The sequence below is a fragment of the Leptodactylus fuscus genome, chromosome 1 (assembly GCF_031893055.1).
Source record: "Leptodactylus fuscus isolate aLepFus1 chromosome 1, aLepFus1.hap2, whole genome shotgun sequence".
NCBI classification, from domain to species: domain Eukaryota; kingdom Metazoa; phylum Chordata; class Amphibia; order Anura; family Leptodactylidae; genus Leptodactylus; species Leptodactylus fuscus.
The window spans coordinates 333192813-333219538 of record NC_134265.1 but is presented as its reverse complement, the minus strand read 5'-3'; positions in this window follow the sequence as shown (position 1 = coordinate 333219538).

Genomic DNA, 26726 nt, shown 5'->3' with positions numbered 1-26726 from the left:
AACCTTGTTATATTAAGAATTTCATTGTGTGTTTAGGAACTTTAACCCCTTAACGGGGCAGCTTAGTTTAGGCCTTAAGTTTTTTTTTTTCATTTTCCCATCTAATTTTCCTAACTTTTTTTATTTTTCTGTTGACTTGGGGATTGTTTTTTGTGAGAAAAACTGTATTTTTTAATGGAACCATATTTGGGTACATGAAATGCATTGAAAATGTTTTGTTCTGTTTTTGGACGTGACGTAAAAAAATAGTCATTCTGTAAGTTTTTAGTTTTTGGTATGGTTTTTCACAGTGCAATATAAACGACTTTATTTTATGGGTTATTCTTACCACAGACATACGCAGTTTTTTTAAACACTTTTGTACAATCAAAACCCTTAAAATAATTGTTAGTTTTACCTTGTCATATTTTAAGTCGTAATTGTTACTTTTTGGGGGGAGATTTTTTTGGGGGACTAGCTATAGTTTTTATCGGTGCCCTTTCGGGGTGCATATTTTGGATCACTTTTTATTAAATTTTTTTTATGGATTCTAGAATAGTGATAGTATACAGTTCAGATTGTGAAATCTTGCTGGCCATGTCAAGATCTCACACTTGATCATACAATGAGCCTGAGGCTAGGGTCACACCTGTAGTGGGCCTTACTTTGTTCGGGACCACTGGAGGTTCTAAATGACGGAGAGTCGAACTGCTAAAATATCTGTTACCTGCAGTCCCCATAGACTATAGAGAGAAACTTCCTCCATGTGAAACTAGTCTGACAGTTCTGATTACTTTTCAGCTGGTGCTGTGTACACAGGGATAAGTGGTCACTTTTAGAGATGAGCGAGTACTGTTCGGATCAGCCGATCCAAACAGCACGCTCGCATAGAAATGAATGGACGTAGCCGGCACGCGGGGGGGGGGGGGGGGGGGGGTTAAGCAGCCGGCCGCCTTCAAAGTGGAAGTACCAGGTGCATCCATTCATTTCTATGGAGCGTGCTGTTCGGATTGGCTGATCCGAACAGTACTTGCTCATCTCTAGTCACTTTATTAGGATCACAGACAGGATTGCAATGACAGAGGAAGATAAAGCAGGAGTCACTACGCACAACAGGTGATAGCAACATCTCAACTCCTCCCATTCCTTGTAGTTCTAGACATGCCACAGAGCATGCCCACTATACTTACACTACATTGCCATATACGTCAATGGGTTGTTTTCTTACTTCCCTTTCTTATTCCTATGAACTTTTGCATCTGATACAAGATGGCTGCTCCAATACTCATGGGATATAGAACCTAGCATAGGAAAATTAGCTAATAAATATAATCAAAATAAATATAATCAAATATCTATTTTTAGCTAGTAAAAAAAATTAAGGTAAAAAATTTATGTAACAAAGTAGAGCAATCCTATACACGGAATTGAAGACTTTACCAAAGGTAAAGGTTCCATTTAAGAAACTCCTCAAGTCGCCGTTGTCTGTGCAGCCTCCATAAGCGTGCTCTCATAGTTCCCACAATCAGAAATGGCAATTTTTTATTTTTTTTTTGCATATATTTTGTAGACTATAGATTTTTTATATTGTGTTTTAATTTTTTCTATTATTTATCAAAATTTTCTACAAATATTGTAGATTTTTAAAATATTTTTTGTTCATAGATTGGTTTGTGTTTATTCACTTGTATGGATGAATATATCTTCCCTTCTACATTACTACTTATACTCGTGGGATATTCCTTTTTGTATCGATACTGAGGGAATTTTTGCCGAGATGATGATTTTTGCTCTAAGGTCACTATAATGAGGACTTTTGCCTTCTGCTCTCGCTGCCTACTGATACTGTAAATACCGACCCCGACACCAACACAGGACAAAGACCTTCTCAGTGGAGTTAATAATCTCGGCTGCCCCGGGGGAGACGTCTTTGTTATTGTGTAAGTGCTGGAAATTATTAAATTAGCAGCTTTTTCTCGAGGACTATTTATTGGACGGTCGGTCATTGTGGCCTCTCTCTTGGGTAGAGACTTTAAATCGATAATGTCTTGGGTAAAGATATTAAAGAAAAACAAAGAAACTGAAAATTAATTTCAATTTTTTAAAATATATAATATACCATATACCGTATATACTGTATTTTTTTTACCCAAATACTGCCACACTGTACCCAGGACAGTTCTGATGTCTACCACTTTCTGGGTCCATAAAAGATCAGAGATACAGTCCTAAGACATGCCCACTTCTGCATAAAATAATATATACCTAACAAGATATCAAAATGTATATTACCATTAGGGATGAGTGTGGCACTTTGGATTGAGCCAGATTCAACCAGAATTTTCCAAAAGTTTTGGGCCAACCCAAAACTTTTGGTGTTTGTCACCCATGAAATACTATTATACTTGGGGTCTCTTTAATAAGTTGAGGCCCAGGGGTCAGGGGTGAAGCCGCCCCCCCTCCCCCCCAGGAGGAGGGGGTGGAGCGGAGGGGGGGCGTGGCGGAGCGGCGTTAGCAGGCAGGGAGCAGGCAGGGAGAATACCTGCTCTCTCCCTGAGCGTGAGGGGAGGCCGCTGCAGCAGCGCTGCGTCCACAGGGCCTCCCCAATCCACCGCTCGCTTCCCGTGCCGGGCTGCCGAGACGGTGACGAGACTGGCTTAGGTAAGCAAAAATTCCGTCCCCCCCCCCTTCCCGGGGCCCTGGCATAGCGCTGCCTGAAGCGGTCGCTTCAGGTCGCCTCATGGGAGGTGCGGCGCTGCCAGGGGTGGTGAGTAAGAATAACAAACAGTTATACTCACCTCTCCTGAACATTCTTGCAACATCAGTTGATCCTCCAATGTACAATTCAGGCCTTTGGGTGACATCATATGCCCCAGAGTCATCACTGATGCTTGTGATTGGGTTTAAGTGGTCACATGGGGCACACCCACGTCATGACGCTATGACCCAGTTTCATGACATCGGCACACTCCATGTGACCACTGAGTCCTGAAGAGGATGCCAGTGAACTAACCAGATGCCACCAAGCTGCCCAGGAGAGGAGAGGTAAACTGTTTATTATTTTTATTTACCCCCACTGAGCCTTAGTGTATTATAATCTGGGGTACGAGGAGACCCCGGAGGATAGTAATAGTACTTCTGGTTTATGCTGACCAAGTTTGGCCCAAAACAAACTATTGCATGGTACCATGACACAAGGCCCATATAATATTGCCATAGCATGACTATTACCATTACCGCCACATAGTGACTCAATATTCAGAATATAATGAAGGATCAGAGTATATAAATAAAATGATCAAAAATATCTCAAGAATACTTACAAAAACTTTCTTAATCTCACTAATGCCCTTAATTCTTATTTCTTGCCCTTAAACAGACCGTCTTTTTGCTGCGACCTCCAGTAATCAGCTATAATCTCTGGAGGAACCTAGCCGTTTCCCTGCAGCACACCCAGAGGATGAAAAGAGTATTGCACAATTTGTATTAGTGCTCCAAGGAGAGAGAGTTTTGTAGCTGCCTTCTGCTTTAGACTCTAGTAATATTTAGTCTATAACTCCCCAAAATGGAATTAAATTTCTATTTTTATATCAACAGACTATAATACGCATGGTTATTATAACTTATGTAATTAGGCTATAAAGTCCATGTGACATGTTGGTGCTCACCTGGACTAATTCTACCTGTATCAGTCTTTGTAGCAGGCAAGGCTTGACCTGGTAGTACAGCCGCCACTATGGATACTGCTGGCATAGGTTGCCTTGAACGTGTTCTGCAATGAAACAATCTGATATAGCGCAGCGGTTTTATTACCAGAGCTGTGTGCGAATGAATCTCCAGATAATCAGAGTCTGACGGACAGTTCTTCTCCGCTGTCTCCTCACTTACTTCTTACGATTTCCGGATGCATTCAAGCCCTGAATGAGAATCACATACTTCAGACACTTACAAGCATAAAAAAAATATCTAAAAATGACTTGAAATGTGAGATTTTTGTGAATGATACAGCCAGAGTCTGTCCTCTGCTGTAAATGACAGAAGTGTCTTGTGGAGCTTCTTCATGATTCTCTATAGTACGAGGTCTAAAGTATCTGGAGAATGTGAGAGTGCATGGACGAGAGAGGAAAGATCTATCCTTTGTGGGCGCACAAAACCTCCGCACCATACCCAGGGGTGTAATATGAGGCTGCTGAGCCCCAGTACAAGGGCTGTAACACTGCCCCCACCTGGCCTATGTTATTTATACTACTGGTGTCTTCTTATATGGGGCCCTGATACTGCAGCCCCCACCTCATAGCTCACCCACCTAAATGATATTAATAAACAAAAGGGGGCAATAGCCGGAAATTTATACTGACAGCTCTTATATCTCTATCCTATATATTATCTATCTATCTATCTATCTATCTATCTATCTATCTATCTATCTATCATCTATCTATCAATCATCTATCTATCTATCTATCTATCTATCTATCTATCTATCTCCTATCTATCTATCTATCTATCTATCTATCTATCTATCTATCTATCATCTATCTATCTTTCCTATCTATCTATCTATCTATCTATCTATCTGTCTATCCTATATATTATCTATCTATAATCTATCGATCTATCTATCTATCTATCTATCTATCTATCTCCTATCTATCTATCTATCTATCTATCTATCTATCTATCTATCTATCCTATTATTATCTATCTATTATCTATCTATCTATCTATCTATCTATCTATCTATCTCCTATCTTTCTATCTATCTATCTATCTATCTATCTATCTATCTATCTATCTCTCCTATCTATCTATCTATCTATCTATCTATCTATCTATCTATCTATCTATCTATCTATCTATCTATCTATCTATCTATCTCTCCTATCTATCTATCTATCTATCTATCTATCTATCTCCTATCTATCTATCTATCTATCTATCTATCCTATATATTATCTATCTGTTATCTATCTATCTATCTATCTATCTATCTATCTCCTATCTATCTATCTATCTATCTATCTATCTATCTATCTATCCTATATATTATCTATCTATTATCTATCTATCTATCTCCTATCTATCTTTCTTTCTATCTATCTATCTATCTATCTATCTATCTATCTATCTATCATCTATCTATCTATCTATCTATCTATCTATCTATCTATCTATCATCTATCTCTCTCATCTATCTATCTATCTATCTATCTATCTATCTTTCTTTCTTTCTTTCTTTCTATCTATCTCTCATATCTATCTATCTATCTATCTATCTATCTATCTATCTATCTATCTATCTATCTATCTATCTATCTATCTCTATTTCTTATATCTATCTATGTCTGTATATCTATCTATCTATCTATCTATCTATCTATCTATCTATCTATCTATCTATCCATCTACCTCTCTCTATATATACTGTATATATTATATTTTCTTATAGCAGAATACAAGGTTTGCATAAGAAGGAGTCACATGACACCTCCACCCCTCTCCCGCTCGCTCTGGCTGTTTGCACAGTATACTTCTGTACACACATGTTGATGAATTGCTGTTGCTTATTCTGGCAGGTGTTTCATATTGAACATGACACTGTATGTGATGTATTATATTATGTTGCTTTTATCTTCACACCCTGTGCACATTTTGTACAACTTGTTGGAATGACATCTTTTCATACTTTGTCGGATTTCATTTTTGTTCCTTTAAGGCATGTTTTCCTATCTTGCCTTCCGATAACAGAGGTATTTCTGTTATGTGCAGTTTATGAGTCGACAAACAGAGAGAAAAAAAACTGCAAATTTCTGAGGACAGCTTAGTTTTTACATCATTATTGACACCTTTTTGAAAAAATAGGGGTGGGTCTTGGCGGAAAGGTTAGAAATCTCTTGTGATTTGTCAGATTTACTAGAATTTATCCAGAAACTGCTCATAGATAGTGTACATTTCATTTTCTGCAGCATGGATATGCCAATTTTTTTTTTATTTCACTGCCTCTACCGACTCCAAGTCGTTGCATCTTACAAAAGGTGCTGATTCTAGTGTAGTTGGATGTTTTTCTATAGCCTCCACCATTCCTGAGCAATCAATGCTGTTAGTTTTTTAGTTAGTGAACGTTAGGTGAGGGTTAGGAATTATCATGTTCTTTCCAGTGAGGCTTCGATGGAAAAAATTGAGAAGACCTTGCGTATTGCATGGTAGGATGGTCAACAGGATGGTCATTGAGACCTTCACATATATTTTGATAGCCCAAACTTAGCTGTCAGGAGAATTTGTCCCTCTCCTGCATATAGACCCCAAAACCCAACGTACTCCATGCAGCTGACATCTCCTTCCAAGACTGTAGGCCACAAGTATCTCTAGATCAGTGGAAATATGATCAATGCAAGTAGACAAGTCGAGGCCCGATGCCAAGGAACGTAACGTCCATTCTCACCAGGCTCTCTACAAATACTTCATCGACCTCTCTTTCTAATGTCTGTTCAGATGAGATTATGAGCCCCAGTTTATTGAAAGTCCAAGATCACAGACGGATATTAAATAATAGAAATTAGACAGGCCTGAAATCCGTGAATGGAAGAAAGGCCGAGTAATTATTAAAAAGGATTAAAGATCGTCCCTTGTTTCCTTATCAGGAGCCGCACTTTGATTAAGTCTACACAATGAGTATTGTTTCTTCTGTGACCGTGTAATGAGCAGGTAGACCGACATTATCATTCTGGACTGCTGAAAAGTAAATGTCTCTGCCGGCCCCAATCCAACATCCAGTGAATATTGCAGCTTCTTACTGGAGATTGTTTTCTGCCTGCGGGAGCAAAAGCTAAAATTATCCGAGTTGTTTCTTTGCTATTAGATAGATTTTATTTTCTTCTGGTTTCCAAAAAACCTCAGGAGATAGAGGAAGTGATACAAAGTTACAAAGTTGTATCAGGCGTTCTAAATTCTACCAATTTTGAAACGTTTACAATATAGGATCTATCTATCTATCTATCTATCTATCTATCTATCTATCTATCTATCATCTATCTATCTATCTATCTATCTATCTATCTCCTATCTATCTATCTATCTATCTATCTATCTATCTATCTATCATCTATCTATCTATCTATCTATCTATCTATATATCTATCTATCTCCTATCTATCCATCTCCTATCTATCTATCTATCTATCTATCTATCTATCTATCTATGTATTATCTATCTATCTATCTATCTATCAATCTTCTATCTATCTATCTATCTATCTATCTATCTATCTATCTATTATCTATCTATCTATCTGTCTATCTCCTATCTATCTATCTATCTATCTATCTATCTATCTATCTATCTATCGATCATCTATCTATCTATCTATCTATCTATCTATCTGTCACGGGATGGTTGGAGTCTATACTATAGGCAATGTGTAATATATATTTCATGTGGAATGTATTCTCTAACCTGTTATATACATCAATGTGTAGTTGGCTGATTCGGGTCTAGTGTGTTAGCACATTGTATGCAAATACCTCTAACTAGTGAGGACAATGGGTGGAGATAATCTGATCAGTGTCTCCAAGAAGATGTTGGATGGTGCATTGTCCATAGTAGACAGGGAGTCTGCTCTCCTTGGTATAGGTGAGGGGGGAAGGATCTGTGACTCAGCCCTTCCCACCCACAGATATAGGTGTAACAGTCTTAGTATATAGATGTAGCTAGCAGTTAGTATGTGTTAGCCGGCCTGTGCACAGCTCTGTAGAGAGCCAGGATTTAGTTACAGGACCAAGGAGCCAAAGATATCATTGGATTGTGACTTCTGTGGACTTATTGTTGTTACGGTTGATGTGACCGCCACCGGCTACTAACTTTGTGGATTACAATAAATTGCTGTTGTCTCCTGACCTCTTGCGTCCATGTTGATTCAAGATATCCTCCGAAGGAAGACGTATACCTCAGCTCTGTGACACTATCTATCTATCAATCTCCTATCTATCCATCAATCAATCAATCAATCAATCAATGTTCTATCTATCTATCTATCTATCTATCTCCTATCTATCTATCTATCTATCTATCTATCTATCTATCTATCTATCTATCTCCTATCTATCTATCTATCTCCTATCTATCTATCTATCTATCTCCTATCTATCTATCTATCTATCTATCTATCCATATGTACAGCTATTGTATATACAGTTGTTGGATATGTGAGTAGGATATGTATATGTGTACTGCGTGGTAGTATGGCCATGTTGTGGTATTATTTATCTAAGAAGTATATAACACTATTTATCCTAACAGAGCTCCGGAGTAAGAGTTGGAATTGTGGATTCCCAGTTGGAGTTCAGACTAATTTTGGATGGAGTCAGAGTAGGAAAAAAAGTTACTGACTGAATAAAATGATAAATTCTTTTTAATTATATTATCCACTTATTGATATTATATGATTAATTATTTGATTTAATTAGATTTTTTCATGAATTAAAGGAGCATGACTGCGTCTACTTGACTCTGGATGTCAGCAATTTATGTAGGAGTCGAATCAGGAGTTGGCGTTGGCCAGTGTAAAAATATAGTAGATAAAGTCAGTGGTTTGACCTGCCATGAGGTTGCATATATCTTTTCATTGGCTGTTTCCATTTTGTAAGATAACTTATAACTATAAACCCTATTTGGGCATCATAGTAGGAGATACCATAGATGGCAACCCCCTACGAGTTGGACTGGAGAGTTGTTCCATATAAGTTCTCCTTGTTCTTGCTGATTTCAGTCATCCTTCTACTACATTGCCTAGGAATATCTCTTCAGACCCCAGAGTATAATAAACCATGGTACTCACCTCTTCTCTGCGGCCACCTGGGGTCCTTTGGTGTTCGTGCAGAGCCTAGGAGAGGTGAGTATAATGGCTTATGAATTTCTGCACCTTGCCTGTGCTCCCACTTATTATACTATGGCAGGGAGAGGCAAACTTTGACACTCCAGATGTTGTAAAACTACAATTCCCAGCATGCATACTTGCTCTGCTTTTCTTGGAAGTCCAATGGTAGTGAATGGAGCATGTTGGGAGTTGTAGTTTCACAGCAGCTGGAGTGCCGAAGGTTGCTGACCGCTGTACTATGGGATTTGAAGAGCCTCCAGAGTATAATAGTGATTCATGGATTGAATCCTAAATTTTTGAAAAATTCAGGTTGAATCCAGTTTAATCCAAATAAGCTTGTTCATCTCTAGTACAAAGAAATGTTAAATCAACATATATTTGGTACTAGCTGGTACCCACGACTTTGTCTGCGGTGATTGTAGAAATGGGTATACACAGGCGTGGGTAAGGTTTTCGTAGTGTGTATAAGTTTCTCTGCTCCCAGAGTCATATGAGGTCTTAATTTTTCCTGGGACAAATTTTTCTTCATGATGCCGCCATTATTTATTCTATATAATGTACTGGGAAGCAGGGAAAAAAATCAGAATGGGGTGGATTTGAAGTAAAAATGCAGTTCTGCGACTTTCTTACGGGTGTTGGTTTTACGGCGTTCACTGTGCAACCAAAATGACATGTCCCTTGTATTCTGTGTTTCATTCCGATGCTGGGGATACCAAATTTATATGGTTTTATTTACATTTTGACCCCTTAAAAAAAGGCAAAACTGTGTTAAAAAATTTTTTTTGAAAATTCGCCATATTCCGACAGCCGTAACTTTTTTATACGTGCGTGTACGGGGATGTATAGGGCGTCTTTTTTTGCGGGACCGGGTGTACTTTGTAGTTCTACCATTTTCGGGAAATGTTATTGCTTTGATCACTTTTTATTCAAATTTTTATCAGAATCAAAACAGTGAAAAAACGGCGGTTTGGCACTTTTGACCATTTTTCCCGCTACGGCGTTTACCGAACAGGAAAAATATTTGTATAGCTTTGTAGAGCGGGCGATTTCGGACGTGGGGATACCTATTATGTATGTGTTTCACAGTTTTTAACTACTTTTATATGTGTTCTAGGGAAAGAGGGGTGATTTGAATTTTTTATCTTTTTTATTTGTTTTTATATTTTTTTTACTTTTTTTTAAACTTTTTTTTTTGCATTTATTAGACCGCCTAGGGGTATTGACATGGGTGGGCGGTGTCGCGGATTGTCAGAGCGGTGGGGGTCGGCAAACATGGCTGCTCCAGAGCGTTAAAGAGAGCCTCCTGGAGTATCGGTAAGGTGAGGGGCAAAGTGGTAAAGTATATGTATATGAGATTGTGTGGGGTTAGGGGCTAGGCTGTAGAGGGCAATATGAATTTTGTGGCTTGCTATGGTCCAAAGTGTGTGAGATTGCAGAGATGGTGGTGTGAATTTGGGTTTTGTGGGGGTCCTGGCACAAACGTATGTGCACTATTGTGACGAAAAGTAGCCTGTTGCGCAATCGGGTGTATTAACTATGTTTGTGGAAACTTTCAGCCAAATTGGTCGAGCGGGTTTTGCGTGATTGAGGAACAAACATCCAAACACACAAACCCACAAACATCCAAACTCACAAACTTTCACATTTATAATATTAATAGGATTGCCGTCATCCTAAAAATCCATAGAACAAAGTTATTGTGTATTTTATACCACATGCTAAAAAAAAACCCTGCAGAATTGTAGCTCCTGCCTAAAAACATGATTAGTAATTAGTTAGAAAATTCTACAGTGGAAATTGAAACTAAACCAGCAAAAAACAAGCCCTCAAGTATCCACATAGTCAGAAAAATATGGTATAAATCTTGAAATACAGTTAAGCAAAAATTTTGCTGCGTCTTGACCACCTAGACCACCGCCTTGAGGAGCTAACACTGCTACCTAAGATATTTCCAAGGTTGGAGTTAGAGACTTTTCTTTTAATACAAGATACTTCAGAATAAATGATCATATCCATGGGATAAAGTGCAGTCCTACAAAAAAAGATAACATGTGAAGTGTCCTTCCAGTAAGCGATAAGCATATCTAAACTCTCCACTAATCCACTTCTTGCCCTGTTCCTAACCCTCGTCCTATAAGATATCTTCCATTATTCAACACAACATGCCATTTCGAGATTGTGAACTTCTTACATGGAAACATATCCGGTATTATGTCAAACACTATGTAGGCAAAGTGAAAACATGTGGGCATTAGATAGACAACGTGGAGGACGAGAAGACAGATGAAGTGTCTTTACACACTCCGTTGAGTGTCTTCCAGTGGAAAATCTTACGCAAAAGTAAAAAAGTTCATAAACTTCCAAGACAAGTCATTCTGGATAAAGTAGTCATGTTTTCCTTCGGTTGGTTGAGCTGGTTTGGTACATGCAAGGCTGTGATGGAATTCTCTTAAGTAACTTGGATCTGTCCTTCTCTATTACAAGGGAAAAGATGTGTATCAAGGAGAACATGCGCCAGGCTGTGCTGTTTTGGAAGGGAGGAGTGTGGCAATATGAGGGCACCAGCAGAGAGCCCCATTTAGCTATTTGGTAAGGGGTGTAATTTCTTTCAATAGAAAGCATTGTGTTAAGCACAGACTAGGTTATCCTATTAATATTATAAAGGTGAAAGTTTATGGATTTGTGTGTTTGAATGTTTGGATGTTTGGTCCTCAATCACAGCCAAACGGCTGAATGGATTTTGGGGAAATTTCACACACACACAGATTTGCCAGGAAAAGGTATTAGGCTACTTTTAATGTGGATCACTCACCCCCAAATCGCCACCGTGACCCTCAAAACAATCCTCCGGCTCGGCTGCAGCAGCTGGTATTCTGCCAGCGCTGGTCTGTGCACGCACCTCCTATTGGTGCATGGCAGGCTGTGGGCGGGCTCTGGAGCCAGGGCTGCGGCACCATAGGTTGGGGCTGAAGGTGGGCGTGCTGATTCAGCAGGGAAACACTGAGGAAGATGGCGGCAGCCCACATGGTCCCGGCGCTGCAGCTGTCCTAGCCCACCTACACAGCTCTTGGGCGGAGGAGGCTGCTGCACCCGACATACCACAGGTAAGTGCAACAGGTACAGGGGGTTGGGGTGTGCCGGGGAAGGGGTGTCCCGGGGGGGGGGGGCAACCACATTCCCCAGCTTCATGTCCCTCCCCCTTCATTGGCCCCAGTGTAGTTGGACTCACCTTGCCACGCTCCCCCGATGCTCTCTCCGCTCGCTGCACATAGGTGTCCGGTGGCTGACTGCATATGGCAGGTACCCTGCAATACAGGTGCTGGTATTCGGCAATGCACTGTATGATACCAGCGTCTGGATTGCAGCCTACCTGCCTAGGCTGCAATACAAGCGCACGCCTGACAGGCCAGGGAAGCAGAACGAGGCTCCGGCTGTCATAGCAACCTGACGCCCTCTCTCTGCCTCCTATACGCCACACGCAGCCAGCCGCCCGACACTGATGTGCAGCAAGCGAGCGGAGAGAGCAGCGGTGGAGCGTGGCAAGGTAAGTCCAACTACACTAGGGATGATGTGGGAGGGGGGCATGAGGCTTGGAGCAGAGATGGGGGACAAGAAACTGGGGGCAGATGAAGGGGGGGACAAGAAACTGGTGGCAGAGATGGGGGGACAACAAACTGGGGACAGAGATAGGGGGGGACAACAAACTGGAGGCAAAGATAGGGAAGCAACAAACTGGGGGCAGAGATGAGGGGGAACAAGAAACAGGGGTCAGATGAAGGGGGGACAAAAAACTGGGGGAAGAGATGGGGACAAGCAACTGGAGGCAGAGATGGGGGGACAACAAACTGGGGGAAGAGATGGGGGAAAAAGAAACTGGGGTCAGATGAAGGGAGGGACAAGAAACTGGGGGCAGAGATGGGGGGGACAAGAAACTGGAGGCAGAGATAGGGGGACAAGAACCTGGGGGGAGATGAAGGGGGGGACATGAAACTGGGGGCAGAGATGGGGGGACAAGAAACTGTGGGCAGAGATGGGTGGACAAGAAACTGGAGGCAGAGATAGGGGGGGACAAGAAACTGGGGGCAGAGATGAGGGGACGAGAAACTGGAAGCAGAGATTGGGGGCCAAGAAACTGGGGGCAGACATGGGAGAACAAGAAATATAAGCGGTTCAGTGCCACCGCCAACCCGCAGACGAAGTCGCGGGTAACTGCTAGTATATTCATAAATCTAGGCATTTGCATACTGAACATTATATGGACATTATGTTGTGTGTATACGGCAATAAAATCTGGCAGTATATGGCTACATGACTTTATTACGTGGGCTGAAATTATGGGAAAAATTCTCTAAAAATTTTAGAATAAGGACCCTACTTACATGTTGTTTTCCACTGTCCTACTTTCAGCACAAACCCATTGGTGGAAAGCCAGTAGGCTGGGAGAAGTAGTACTTGAAATGGTCAGGGTGGCTAAAAACACAACCAACCTCTCCACTCCTCCACCTGGGCTAGTACACTGCTGAAGGGGCTTACATGGGCTTGGTGGTAGTAGTGTTTCACCTGGGCAATATCCTAGTTGTCTACCTTCCTGAGCCTGATGCAGGATGGAGTGCCCATTATGGTTCTGCAGTAATAAGACTCAGGAGACAAGATGTTTACAGAAACAAGGCTAAGATAAGATAATCCTTTAATAGTCCCACAGTGGGGAAATTTCAGCATGTTACAGCAGCCTAGTAATACAGATACAGGATAATACACAGTAATATAATACAGACGTAGACACACATATGCTGAGAAGAGAAGATATACTAGGAGTCCATAGCAGCTAAGGAACAGAGGAAGAAAGAAGGAAGATGTCATAATCATAATAATTTAGTTTTCTCTAGGAGTGATCTTCGCTTGGTCTGATGTAGATTATACAGCCTGGTCGCGGTTGGAAGGAAGGACTTGCGATAGCGCTCCTTCTCACACTTGGGGTGAAGCAGACGGTCACTTACAGTGCTGCCAAGTCCCATCAAGGTCCCATACATGGGGTGGGATTTGTTCTCCCGCATGGAGGTCACCACAGACAGTGTCCTTCTGTCACCCACCACCTGTACTGGGTCCAGGGGGCCCCCCAGGACAGAGCTGGCCCTTCTGATCAGTCTGTCATGTCTATTTCTATCCCTGGTTGATATACTGCTCCCCCAGCAGGCCACACCGAAAAAGATGGAGGAAGCAACCACAGAGTTGAAGAAGGCCCTAAGAAGTGGCCCCTGGACTCCGAAGGCCCTTAGCCTCCTGAGCAGGTAGAATCTGCTGTGACCCTTTCTGTGCAGCGCCTCCAGGTGATCAGCCCAGTCTAAGGCTACTCATAGTCTTTACTTGAGCAGGAACAAGGTTAAATAACATTCAATATCTGTAGGTACACTTCATATGGCGTTACCTCTGGAACTAAGCTGGTAGATGGTCCTCCCTTCTTACAGTCCATATCTCCCTTACTGGAGAACTTTTTACTTTAGTTAGTGTGAAATACTCTCTCACAAGGTCCATAAAGTTTCTACCAATTCTCACTGTAGGGTGTAGATCAGCCGGGCTACCCTCTCTGTCCTTGGTTGTAGCTCTGTTGCCCATATAATACTTATCCTCATACTCTCGCATGGCACACTCTGGTCTGAATCCCAAGCTGAGAAAGGATTATGCCCATTTCCTGCTGGAATGACAAGGTAGTGAACTAGTTGGAGCTCCTCTAACCTAGCTTGGGTTCTGGTTCAGTCTGTCTTCGAACTCCATACTTTGTCTGACTCTGTCTAACAGAGGAAAACAACTAGTCTCCATCACCTTCAAGAAATGTCTCCTTGGTTCATACCATCTCTCAGCTCCAATTTTGCAGTGGTTCAGTCCATTAAAGGCACAGTTACACATTATGCATACTCAACAGTCTTAGATTATAATGGACGTTTTGTAATGCGCTCAGTGGGACACTCCATTTCTATAACACTGGTTCTACCTGGTGATATAAACACAGGATACCAAGAATACCTCGAGTCATATCTGGTGATCTAATATATTGACATATCTCCTGCATCAATGATATACTGTATACTGTGCCAAATACACCGCGATCCAAATATAAATTAAATATTCCTAAATGGACTATACAAATGACAATCAGTTTAAAGTTCAAATCTCCAACCGTAGAGTATAAATCACATTTTATTGGACAAACCTACCAATGATAACATTTTTTTTTTCACAAATTAAAAAACTGAGTTTCTAAATATTTGTTGAATTTGCAGCATTAAGAGGTGTGAGAAGGTGATAGGCAGAGTGCTGGAGTCCCGGTATATCTTCCCCAGGTTTCTGCATATGTGCGGTCCAGTATGGGCCTTGTGTAGGCCTCAGCCCAAGTGTGGATCCTTGGCTCGTTACTGGACCATAAGAGGCTGCAGAGTGTACACTTCAGGGCAAATCCTGGGAGCAGGAGGAGGCACCTGGGTCTGTCCTGAAATACTGAGAGTCTGGTGAGACTGTATTGTGCTACTTTGCTTGTTGGTTGGTAGTAAGCCACACGTATAGTTAGTTTTTTTCTGTTTAGTTAGTGCTCAGACGAGCAGGGTTTTGTTTGACTTTTTTTTTGCCTCATGTTAAAACTGTATTTTATTTTCCTTATTCTGTACCTGAACGGAAGGTTTATTTATTTATTTTGTCTTTCCAAATAAACCTATTTATGTCCCTGTCGTGTCCCTGTCTCTGACTAGTTAGTCACAGTTACTGAAATCAGAAACTATTTGTTAGGGAATTACTAGGACAATAATTCCCCAGTAGCTGCTGAACCCTGGAAAAAGGGGCACAAGAAACAGTGAGCCCTGGTCTGAAACCCCCAACTGTCCCTTCCTGCTTGCCGGTCCTATCCTAAGTGATTTGCGACAACTTGGAGATGATCCTTTCCTATATACCGTATTTTTCGGACTATAAGACGCACTTTTTTCCTCCAAATATAGGAGGAAAATGGGGGTGCGTCTTATAGTCCGAGTGCGTCTGTGTCCTGTCCCTGTCCCGTCTGTGTGAAGCAAAAGGAGGTTCCGTAATAGCAGAGAAAGGCTACAGAGAGAGGGTACAGGCAGCGCAGGCAAGTTAGAAGAAAGCCTGTGGTACCTGTACTTGTTTATGATGCCCCTACACTCCAGCCCCTTCCTGACATCTGCCATTTCAATATGGTAGATTTCGGGTCTTAAAGATGGCGGCCGCTTCTGCAGAGCAGTTGCCATAGTTACCGGGTCTCCGTTGTACAGGAGTGCTGATAGCTATGGCACTCGCTCTGCAAGAGCAGCCACAAGTCTGAAGAGCTAATGCCGGTAATCAGGCATTATTACTACCGGAGTTAACCCCCCCTTCCCCTAGAAAGTTAAGAAACCGCCCCTAGTACCTGTACTGTCGCAGGCCAGCTCCCACAGGGTGAGATTGCAGGAGCCGACCTGTTCCTGTGCCACGCAGGAGCCCTGGCTTGTCATAGGGTTATTATTATTGAGGCTGGTCTATGTCCAGCATATAGAGCATCTCCCATAGACTGCAATACAGTTGTATTGCAGTCTATGGGACTTGCAATCAAATTATTGCAAGTTCAAACCATATATATACAGTGGGGTAAAAAAGTATTTAGTCAGTCACCAATAGTGCAAGTTCCACCACGTAAAAAGATGAGAGGCGTCTGTAATTTACATCATAGGTAGACCTCAACTATGAGAGACAAAATGAGAAAACAAATCCAGAAAATCACATTGTCTGATTTTGTAAGAATTTATTTGCAATTTATGGTGGAAAATAAGTATTTGGTCAGTAACAAAATTTCATCTCAATACTTTGTTATATATCCTTTGTTGGCAATGACAGAGGTCAAACGTTTTCTGTAAGTCTTCACAAGGTTGGCACACACTGTTGTTGGTATGTTGGCCCATTCCTCCATGCAGATCTCCTCTAGAGCAGTGATGTTTTGGGGCTGTCGCTTGGCAACACGGACTTTCAACTCCCTCCAAAGGTTTTCTATAGGGTTGAGATCTGGAGACTGGCTAGGCCACTCCAGGACCGTGAAATGCTTCTTACAAAGCCACTCCTTCGTTGCCCTGGCGGTGTGCTTTGGATCATTGTCATGTTGAAAGACCCAGCCAGGTTTCATCTTCAGTGCCCTTGCTGATGGAAGGAGGTTTGCACTCAAAATCTCACGATACATGGCCCCATTCATTCTTTCATGTACCCGGATCAGTCGTCCTGGCCCCTTTGCAGAGAAACAGCCCCAAAGCATGATGTTTCCACCCCCCATGCTTTACAGTAGGTATGGTGTTTGATGGATGCAACTCAGTATTCTTTTTCCTCCAAACACGAAAAGTTGTGTTTCTACCAAACAGTTCCAGTTTGGTTTCATCAGACCATAGGACATTCTCCCAATACTCTTCTGGATCATCCAAATGCTCTCTAGCAAACTTCAGACGGGCTCGGACATGTACTGGCTTAAGCAGTGGGACACGTCTGGCACTGCAGGATCTGAGTCCCTGGCGGCGTAGTGTGTTACTGATGGTAGGCTTTGTTACATTGGTCCCAGCTCTCTGCAGTTCATTCACTAGGTCCCCCCGCGTTGTTCTGGGATTTTTGCTCACCGTTCTTGTGATCATTTTGACCCCACGGAGTGAGATTTTGCGTGGAGCCCCAGATCGAGGGAGATTATCAGTGGTCTTGTATGTCTTCCATTTTCTAATTAATGCTCCCACAGTTGATTTCTTCAATCCAAGCTGGTTGCCTATTGCAGATTCAGTCTTCCCAGCCTGGTGCAGGGCTACAATTTTGTTTCTGGTGTCCTTTGACAGCTCTTTGGTCTTCACCATAGTGGAGTTTGGAGTCTGACTGTTTGAGGGTGTGCACAGGTGTCTTTTTATACTGATAACAAGTTTAAACAGGTGCCATTACTACAGGTAATGAGTGGAGGAAAGAGGAGACTCTTAAAGAAGAAGTTACAGGTCTGTGAGAGCCAGAAATCTTGATTGTTTGTAGGTGACCAAATACTTATTTTCCACCATAATTTGCAAATAAATTCTTACAAAATCAGACAATGTGATTTTCTGGATTTGTTTTCTCATTTTGTCTCTCATAGTTGAGGTCTACCTATGATGTAAATTACAGACGCCTCTCATCTTTTTAAGTGGTGGAACTTGCACTATTGGTGACTGACTAAATACTTTTTTGCCCCACTATATATATATATATATATATATATATATATATATATATATATATTCAAATCACCCCCATATCCCTAGAATACATATAAAACAAAAACATTACTGTGAAACACATTAGGTATCTCTGTGCACCCCCTGTTCTATTTACATTGGTGAAATATTATATTATTATGTTAATAAATATTTTACAAATTTTTTGCTTCAAATTTTTTTTTTCCTATTTTCCTCCTCTAAAACCTTAGTGCGTCTTATGGTCCAGTGTGTCTTATAGTCCGAAAAATACGGTACGTGACATAAAAAACGCAGACAAGACAAACAACAACAAAGGGAGGTCAGCTAGCCAGGCGTCAGTAACAGTCGAGCAATGCAGTGTCAAAATCGATATCCAAAAGAGTAGTCAATAGCGAAAGCCAGAGGTCAAGAATCAGAATGCACGAAAACAGCAAGAGAAAAAGCCAGCATGCACAAAGCAATAGGAAGAACCCGCCCTGAACCTGATAGGAAGGCAGGCTGTCAACCACAGGACAAAACAAAACTTAACTCTTAGAGGAGCAGAGGGAAATGAAGGTGAAGGAGACGGGTGTTGTGGAAAAATCAATTAACAAGGTGAAGGAATAGGACAGTGTTCAGACAATGCAACCAAAAACTCTAAGCAAGTTATCAAACTGCGCACACATCCTGCGCCGCAGCATGCGAGCAGAGGGTAGCACAGAGACTAGAACAGGCAGAGATGTTACACTATTTCAATCAAAAACATCTTAACATGTAACATAGGACCCTTCTTTGATATCACCTTCACAATATTACTTTTGGATAGTTTCTGCTTGAATTTCTTTGTTGGATGTCAGAATAGCCTATAGCCTATCTGAGCTGCTGTTTTGATATGAACTGTCTCTTACCCTCATAGATTTTTTTCTTGAGGATACTCGAAAGGTTCTCAATACTAATAGAAAGTGGCTAGTCAGAAACTCTTTTTTTTAATGTGGATTGAGAGCCCCCACATAGAGCTCACAATGTACATTTTCCCCTATCAGTATGTCTTTGAAATATGGGATGGAAATCCATGCAAACACGGGGAGAAAAACTCCTTGCAGATGGTTTTTTATCCTTGGCGGGATTTGAACACCAGGACTCCAGTGAGTCCACTGAGCCACCGTGTGACCCCAATGTACATTTTTTTTCTATCAGTATGTCTTTTATAGAATGGGAGGAAACCCACACAAACACAGGGAGAACATACAAACTCCTTGCAGATTCAAACCCAAGGATTCGAATCCAAGACTCCAGCGCTGCAAGGCTGCAGTGGTAACCACTGAGCCACCATGTTGCCCCTGCTAGTCAGAAACTCTATATACTTTACAAAAGTAATTTTCACAACTTCAGGGGCCCTAAAGGGACCTACCAGCTCTCTCCCCATGATTCCAGCACAAAACACGATTCCTTGCTAATATCGTAGCTTTGGTGGGACATGGTGGCCATCCACCAACCATCCACTACTCCTTCCATCTGGACCATCCAGGATTGCATGGCACTCATCAGTAAACAAGACTGTTTCTGTATTTTTAGTATTAGTCTTCATGTATGTCTGGACCCACTCCAACTGTTTCTTCTTGTGGGCACTGTTTAGGGTGTGTGTGAATAATAGGTTTATGCACAACTGCAAGCCCCTGGAGAAACCTACACCTTGTGGTTTGGGGGACTCCAGAGGCACCAGCAGCATCAAATATCTGTATGCAGCTTTGTAATGGTATTTTAGCAGCTGCTTTTGGAATACGATTAATTTGTCTGGCACAAACCTTCCACATTATGTCTTTATCTGCACGAACCCATCTGTGCTCTAAATCATCCACAAATCTCTTCGCAGTACATTGACCATGCTTAACTTTTCTTGAAATATCTAATTGTTTTCTTACCTTGTCCAAGGCATTGACTTTTTTCGGTTTTTGTGGATGTTGGCTTTGCTCCAATCCTTCTGTCTCTTCATGTCATCCCAGACAGATGGGATTGGATATATCTATGGGGGCCTTATCATCACTTCCAGGACTTCTCCTCCAATGAGCAAAGGTCACACCAAATATTGATGGGATTTACATTTTCCTTTTCTCCATTCACTTTATTTTGACAAAAATAAACTATTAACCCTTCTATTTCTCACCTTGCAGGATTTTATCCACTGCTGCCTGAAACTTTTGCACACATTCACTTACTCATCCATATCTCCGCATCTGTATATAAGACCCAATGCCACAACTTCCACCCCCCTCCGAATACTTTCCATGGAACTGACGATGTCCAAGACTTGGAGTATTTTCTGCAGGACCATAAAGAATTCATTTTACAGGGATAAGAAGGTATTACTTCTTTGGATGAAGTGTGAAACCCCCAAAGAACCTCGGCAATGGGATTGTTTTTTGTTATGCTGTAAACTTAGGCATTTTTGACATGTTCTCAGTTCTTCCCATCCAAATCTTAAGAACCTTTTCTAAGATTCTTTTCATGACAACACAACCGCTCTCTTCTCTATTCTCCATGGATGCCCTGACCTTCTCCATCTCAACTCCTAGATGAGATATTTAGAAGAAAATAAATTGTGAGAATCGAAGGCCTCAGCTTTACATAAAAAAGGGGGGAATTCGGACCTAAGGTACCAAATATTAATCACTTCTCCCGAGGAATGCCGAGAACCAGAGCTATTCAGGTCTACATAGCCCGAATCAATTAGTTCATTTTGTGCTAGCCCAGAGCTGTCTCAAGAACAATGCCAATGTCTTGTGCAAAGAAGAAGACGTAAGGGGGGGAAAAGAAGTCCTCACAATGAGCACTGCTTCTAACAAGCAATTACCAAAGTGTCTTTTTTTCTTCAATATTTAATTCATTCCATGGACGGAGTCCGGCAAGTGATGGGTTTTATTATTCCCGGCTTCCTGTTTCTTAAATCAAGTGCTAATAAGCAATAAAGAGATTCTATCCCAAAGTCTGCTCAGAATAAGTGAGAATTGGCCAAAAAATTTCAAGATGTTGAACAATTAAACCCAAACAATATGGACTTCAGAACTGACCATCATTTGCATCCCGGACTGGGAAATATGGATTAAAAATGCATTCCCTTCTATATAGGAGAACACTAGAGGGGCTTCATAATGGATGACACAACGCGTGGACCTCGGGAAATTACACCGATCCCCAATTAAGGTCCATAAAATTATAGGAAAGAAGAAAACCAGTCTAATGGATGCGAATATAATGTATTATTCAGTGATCTTTTCTATCGATGCCACTGCATGATGTAAGACACCGCACCCGCCATTCACCCTCCTCGGATACAAAAAAGTGATAGTTAGACAAAAAACACCCATAGTGGTCCCAAATAACAGCACATGTAGTCTAGTTAAGTGAAGAGAAGACCAGGAGATGGTTGAGTTTAGGGTTGATGATAGACTGAGGTCACTTCGGCCTCCCTAGAAGAAACTTTTGAAGGTTATCTCCACAACGCAATACAAAAGGGGACATGGGTATGTCTTATCTACACCAATTTTTGGATGTAGATAAGGTCAAGATCCTTTTTTGTGCCAAATGTGCGCCACACCCCCGTTGATACTTTCCCTAAATATTGGTGGAATAAGGTGAACTGGGGACGTGTCGGCATATTTATTGTAATTCATGCCAGTTTTCTGGTGTATGGGCATATTCCCAGTTTATCAAGAGTCTGGAGCCTCTAGTGCCTGTCAAGACTGCTGTATAAAATGACTTAAGTCTTAATAAATCTGCCCCCAAAAAGTTTCAACCGCACAATTTTTTATTTCAACATTATAAATAGCAAGGTAACTCTATTCGACCAATTATGTATTATTTTCATATTTTGTGTTATCTCATTCTTTCCCTTGGCACTTTCTCTTCTCCTGACCCATGCCTTACCCACAGACCCTCCCCACTTTATGTGCCCTGAATTTCTGCTGCCACAGATCCCCGCCACCTAGTATTACCATTGCAACCCTACAAGGCCCCTGTACCGTAATTGTCTCCATGATGTACGGAACCCTTGGCAAGTTGGAACTAACTTCTGTTCCCGTCCCATCCATGTAATTTTCTGCTCCTCATCCCTTTGTTACCCAACAGAGCTCTGCCATTTTGTGTCCCCCCCCTCAGTCTCCATATAGAGATATTTGTGACACCCCATTACAGTTAAACAGTGGCGTAACTAGGAATGGTGGGGCCCCGTGGCGAACTTTTGACATGGGGCCCCCTCCCCGACCGACACCGATGCCGAAGACCTCGACCAACCCCCTCCTACGCATTCTGCGCGTTCTATTATGCCGTATAGTGGCCCCTTCACCCAGTATTATGTCCCTTAGTGGCCCCTGCACACAGTATTATGCCCCATAGTGGCCCCTGTATACAGTATTATCCCTCATAGTGGCCCCTTCACCCAGTATTATGCCCCATAGTGGCCCCTGTACACAGTATTATCCCTCATAGTGGCCCCTGCAAACAGTATTATCCCCCATAGTGGCCCCTGCACACAGTATTATGTCCCACAATGGACACCCATACACAATTATTATACTCTGCGGTCTTTTCAGACCCCAGAATATAATAATCGGAGACCCGGGGTAATAAAAACATAAAAAACTACTGTTTCTTACCTGTCCCCGACTCCAACGCGGTCTTCTCCACTGCTGTCCTTGTTCAATGACGTCGGACGTCACATAACCCGGGACGCAGGAGGCCTGGTAGGATCATGGAGAGGTAACATGTTTTTTATGTTTCTTACCTCTCCCGGTCCACCAATCATTATACTTGGGGGTCCGAAAAGACCCCCGAGTATAATGATAGCAGTGGTAGTGGCTGTCGCCGGGCCCCTAATGTCCCGGGACCTGTGGCAGCTGCCTCCGCTGCTATGGCAGTAGTTACGTCACTGATTGGGACATATTGTTGGTATCTCTCAGCCCTCTATAAAGGAAGGGAGGCCGGGCCCCCAACTCCACGGCTATATGGGGACCAAAACTGAATGCCTGGCGGGCTCAAAAATAGTTCAGAACTTTTTAGGTGTAATTTTTTTTTTTTTTTATTATAGATTAAATGATATTTTTGCTCTTCTTCTGAAGTTGCAGGAAGTCAGTAGGAGCAGAATTTGGTTGATTTTGGCTTTCACCCTTAATGTTCCTATATTTCTAACCCAAATATACATATGAGAACACACAACATGAATTTTGTGAATGGCTGCTGTACTTGACATGAGCGTTCATACTGGAGATATTGTGGAAGAGTTTATACATAGGAACCGCACGAGGAACGCTTCCCCTGGCCCTAATACCCAATAATAAACATGAATTAAAAATACCCTGTTATTTGGAGAAATCTAAGAAAGGTTTTTGTAGGATCCACCGCATCGGCACTTTTCATGAATAAGTATAACAAATAAGCGACTGCTGACCCAATTCTCGGCGACGTTGGATGTAGAGGGTATTATTTCATAAAGGATATAAATAGACTGGATGAAAATAGTCCTCTCATTATTTATGGTTCTAGACTCTTGGCGAGGAAGAACATGGAAGAAAAACTGCAATATCAGGCCCATTAGGTGAAAATTTCATTAACCCTTTAGGGCTTCATAACACATATGGATATCATGCCTAGAAGTGCCATGAAGCGCGATCAACAGGAATAGACTTCAGGATCAGACTACGTAGAACATGTTTGTTGTCTGTTGCTGTGGAGACATATAGGTCTTCATAACAACACTAGAAATTGGAAAAATGGAAATATTTCATAAAGACTATGTAAAAAGTGCAAAACCTTGGTTTAGATGGCACTTATGGAAGATGCTCTATCTCTACTGTTCTGTTAAGTCTGCATATCTACTCTTAAAGGGAATGTGTCCCCAAAAATAGCCAATTTTGTTTTAAGTTAAATATATTTTTTAAGAATTTTTGATGATTTTATTTTTCATTTTCCATGTCACTATCTGCACTATCTATCTATCTATCTATCTATCTATCTATCTTTTTTTTTTTTTTTAAAGTACTATACCCTGCATTTTTTACTCTGGTCGCAAAGCCTAAGAATAGACTAACACTTGCCAAGTTTGTAGGGGTTTTCATTGAAGCAGTCACCTTATTTACATCACTGATAGGATTACAATAGAAGATCATACTCCTATGGATAACACTACTGACTCATCCCTGCATCCAATACTGACAATAGATGATGTCTACTCTTCACCCTGCACAGAACATGTCCCATAGACCTCAATGAGTTGACTGCAGACTGGACATGACTATCACTAAAAGAGGAGAAGTTGAGTCAAGATAGCTGCCCCCATGATCATGTACAGAAAATAGAATTTAAAAAAATCTATTATCAAAAAATTTAAAAAGTTTAATAAAAAAGTGAAAAATTAATAATAATAATAAAAAAAATTGGCGAAACATTCCTCGGTCCACGAAGGTCTGTAGTGTTGTGCAACGTAGAAGGCCACAATACCACCTGCCCCTTGAGGATACAGATCAGATGTAAGAAAACTTTAGCACCTGTGGAAACAGCTTTACATACCCGTCAGCAAATTATGTGTAATGCACTTAAATGGCTGACCGAAAAATAATTTGTAACTGCACTCGCCCCCTGTAGGAGCTGAAACAACCTCCATCCCATCGCTTGGCTAACAAATACTTCCTTTCAGTCCATGTTCAAGGGGACAAGAGGAAGCCCAAGAAGTAAAAATAGAGGAAACCACAACAGATGATTTGAATTATCCGAATGATGTTGTCTACGTGGGGCATCGCGCTGTTATTCCTCCAACCACAAGGAATTCCATTCATTATTCCACACAAAGGAAAACAATCCCTGAATGGAAACGTTTTAGTGGAAATTCGGTTTGTAAATAGGCAGACATAGGAAGTGTGTCTGAATGGAGAGATGTATGAGAGTTATTTGTCATGTCAGATAAGATCGGGACCTCAACCATGGGCCATTACATTACAGCTGCCGAGCCAACAGATTTGCTGTGCTGTAGACTATGTATAGATGTATTTTAGGCATATTACACATGGAGGCATCAAGAGCATGGCTAGCCATTGTATACTGAGCCATAAAAAAATGAAGCCCAGACAACTCCTTTAATATTCCCCTCTAATGCTCCATACACTTCAGTGAGTCGGGGCATCACTTCACCTAGGTTCTGCGATTCAGGTGTTCAAAATATAACTCGGCAGAACTGGTTGCGTTCACTTACTGATTCCTGCCTGCGGCCTCCTCTGCTTCCCTCTTAAGCCTTCAATGGGCCCTGTGCGCCATGCATCCTGTTGCCTTGACATAACGTGTGGTGCACAATGGCCCCCTGAGGCTGAAGAGGAAGCAGAAGACTGCAATGAGCAGGAGCAGGGATAAGTACCGGACTCCACTGCCTATTAAAAACAGCTGTGGGAGTCCGGTAGGGCCCCTAAAGGCACAGGGTCCACCGGGGGATTCACAGGTACCCCAGTGGGTCAGTCCAAACCTGCCTAGAGGTTTAAGTGTTGGGAGAATATCTTGATAATATGGCTCCATGGAACCAACATATGGCAACAGAGAGTCTACGGCTTGGTAGTATGGAGCCAAAGTCACTTCATGCCCTGTCATATAAGTCTGTGTATAAGGCATTTACAGATCATAAGCCACTGCTATACACCTCTGTTCCTCCCAGTGCCGCATACATGTGCAAATTGGGCTCAGCTGAGCATGCATGTGCCCTGAAAGAGAAGTGGGAGCTCAACCATTGCTAGGCACTTCCAGCAGTGATTTATCTCCCCAAGAACAAAAGGATTGGACATGTTGAAATCCAACCTGCTCGATACCTCTTCCCCCAACATCATCAGCCAGGAGAGACTTTAGAGGCTGCATACACATTGGGTGAACAGTGATCCAGGTGAAATTACCAGGGTTGGCTGACTGCCTGCCTTAGATGGTGAAATATCAATGACACTATTTGACTAAGCACTTGTTCACATTTATAGATTACAGTCAGCACAATGAGGAAGGGGGGGGGGGGGATTTATTAAACTGGTGTTTTCTTAATTCATTCATGACAGGTGCAAGGTGTGCCAGAATTTATTAAAATCGTAATTTTTCTGGGTACCATGTCGGAATAGCCTTAAGAAAGGCTATTCTTCTCCTACCTTTAGATGTTTTCTCTGCACCACTGTTCAGTAGAAATCCCGGTTTTCGTCAGTATGCAAATGAGTTCTCTTGCAGCACTGGGGGCGGGCCCCAGCGCTCAAACAGCACTGGGGGCATCACCAATGCTGTGGGAGAACTCTCCAGTGCCACTTCCATCTTCATCTGGAACGGTCACGTCTTCTTCCGGCGCTGGGTTCAAACGGCGCATGCCCGCCAGCCACAAGAAAATGGCCGCTTACACTTACTGTGTGTAAGCAGCCATTTTCTTGTGGCCGGCGGGCATGCGCAGTCCGCTTTGCCCAAGGCCTAGAAGTTTGATCCCAGCTCTGGAAGAAGATGCAAAGAGAGGCCGTTCCAGACGAAGATGAAGGTGGCGCTGGAGATTTCTCTCGCAGCACTGGGGATGCCCCCAGTGCTGTTTGAGTGCTGGGCCCACCTCCAGTGCTGTGAGAGAACTCATTTGCATACCGACGAAAACCGGGATTTCGCGGCGCAGAGAAGACATCTA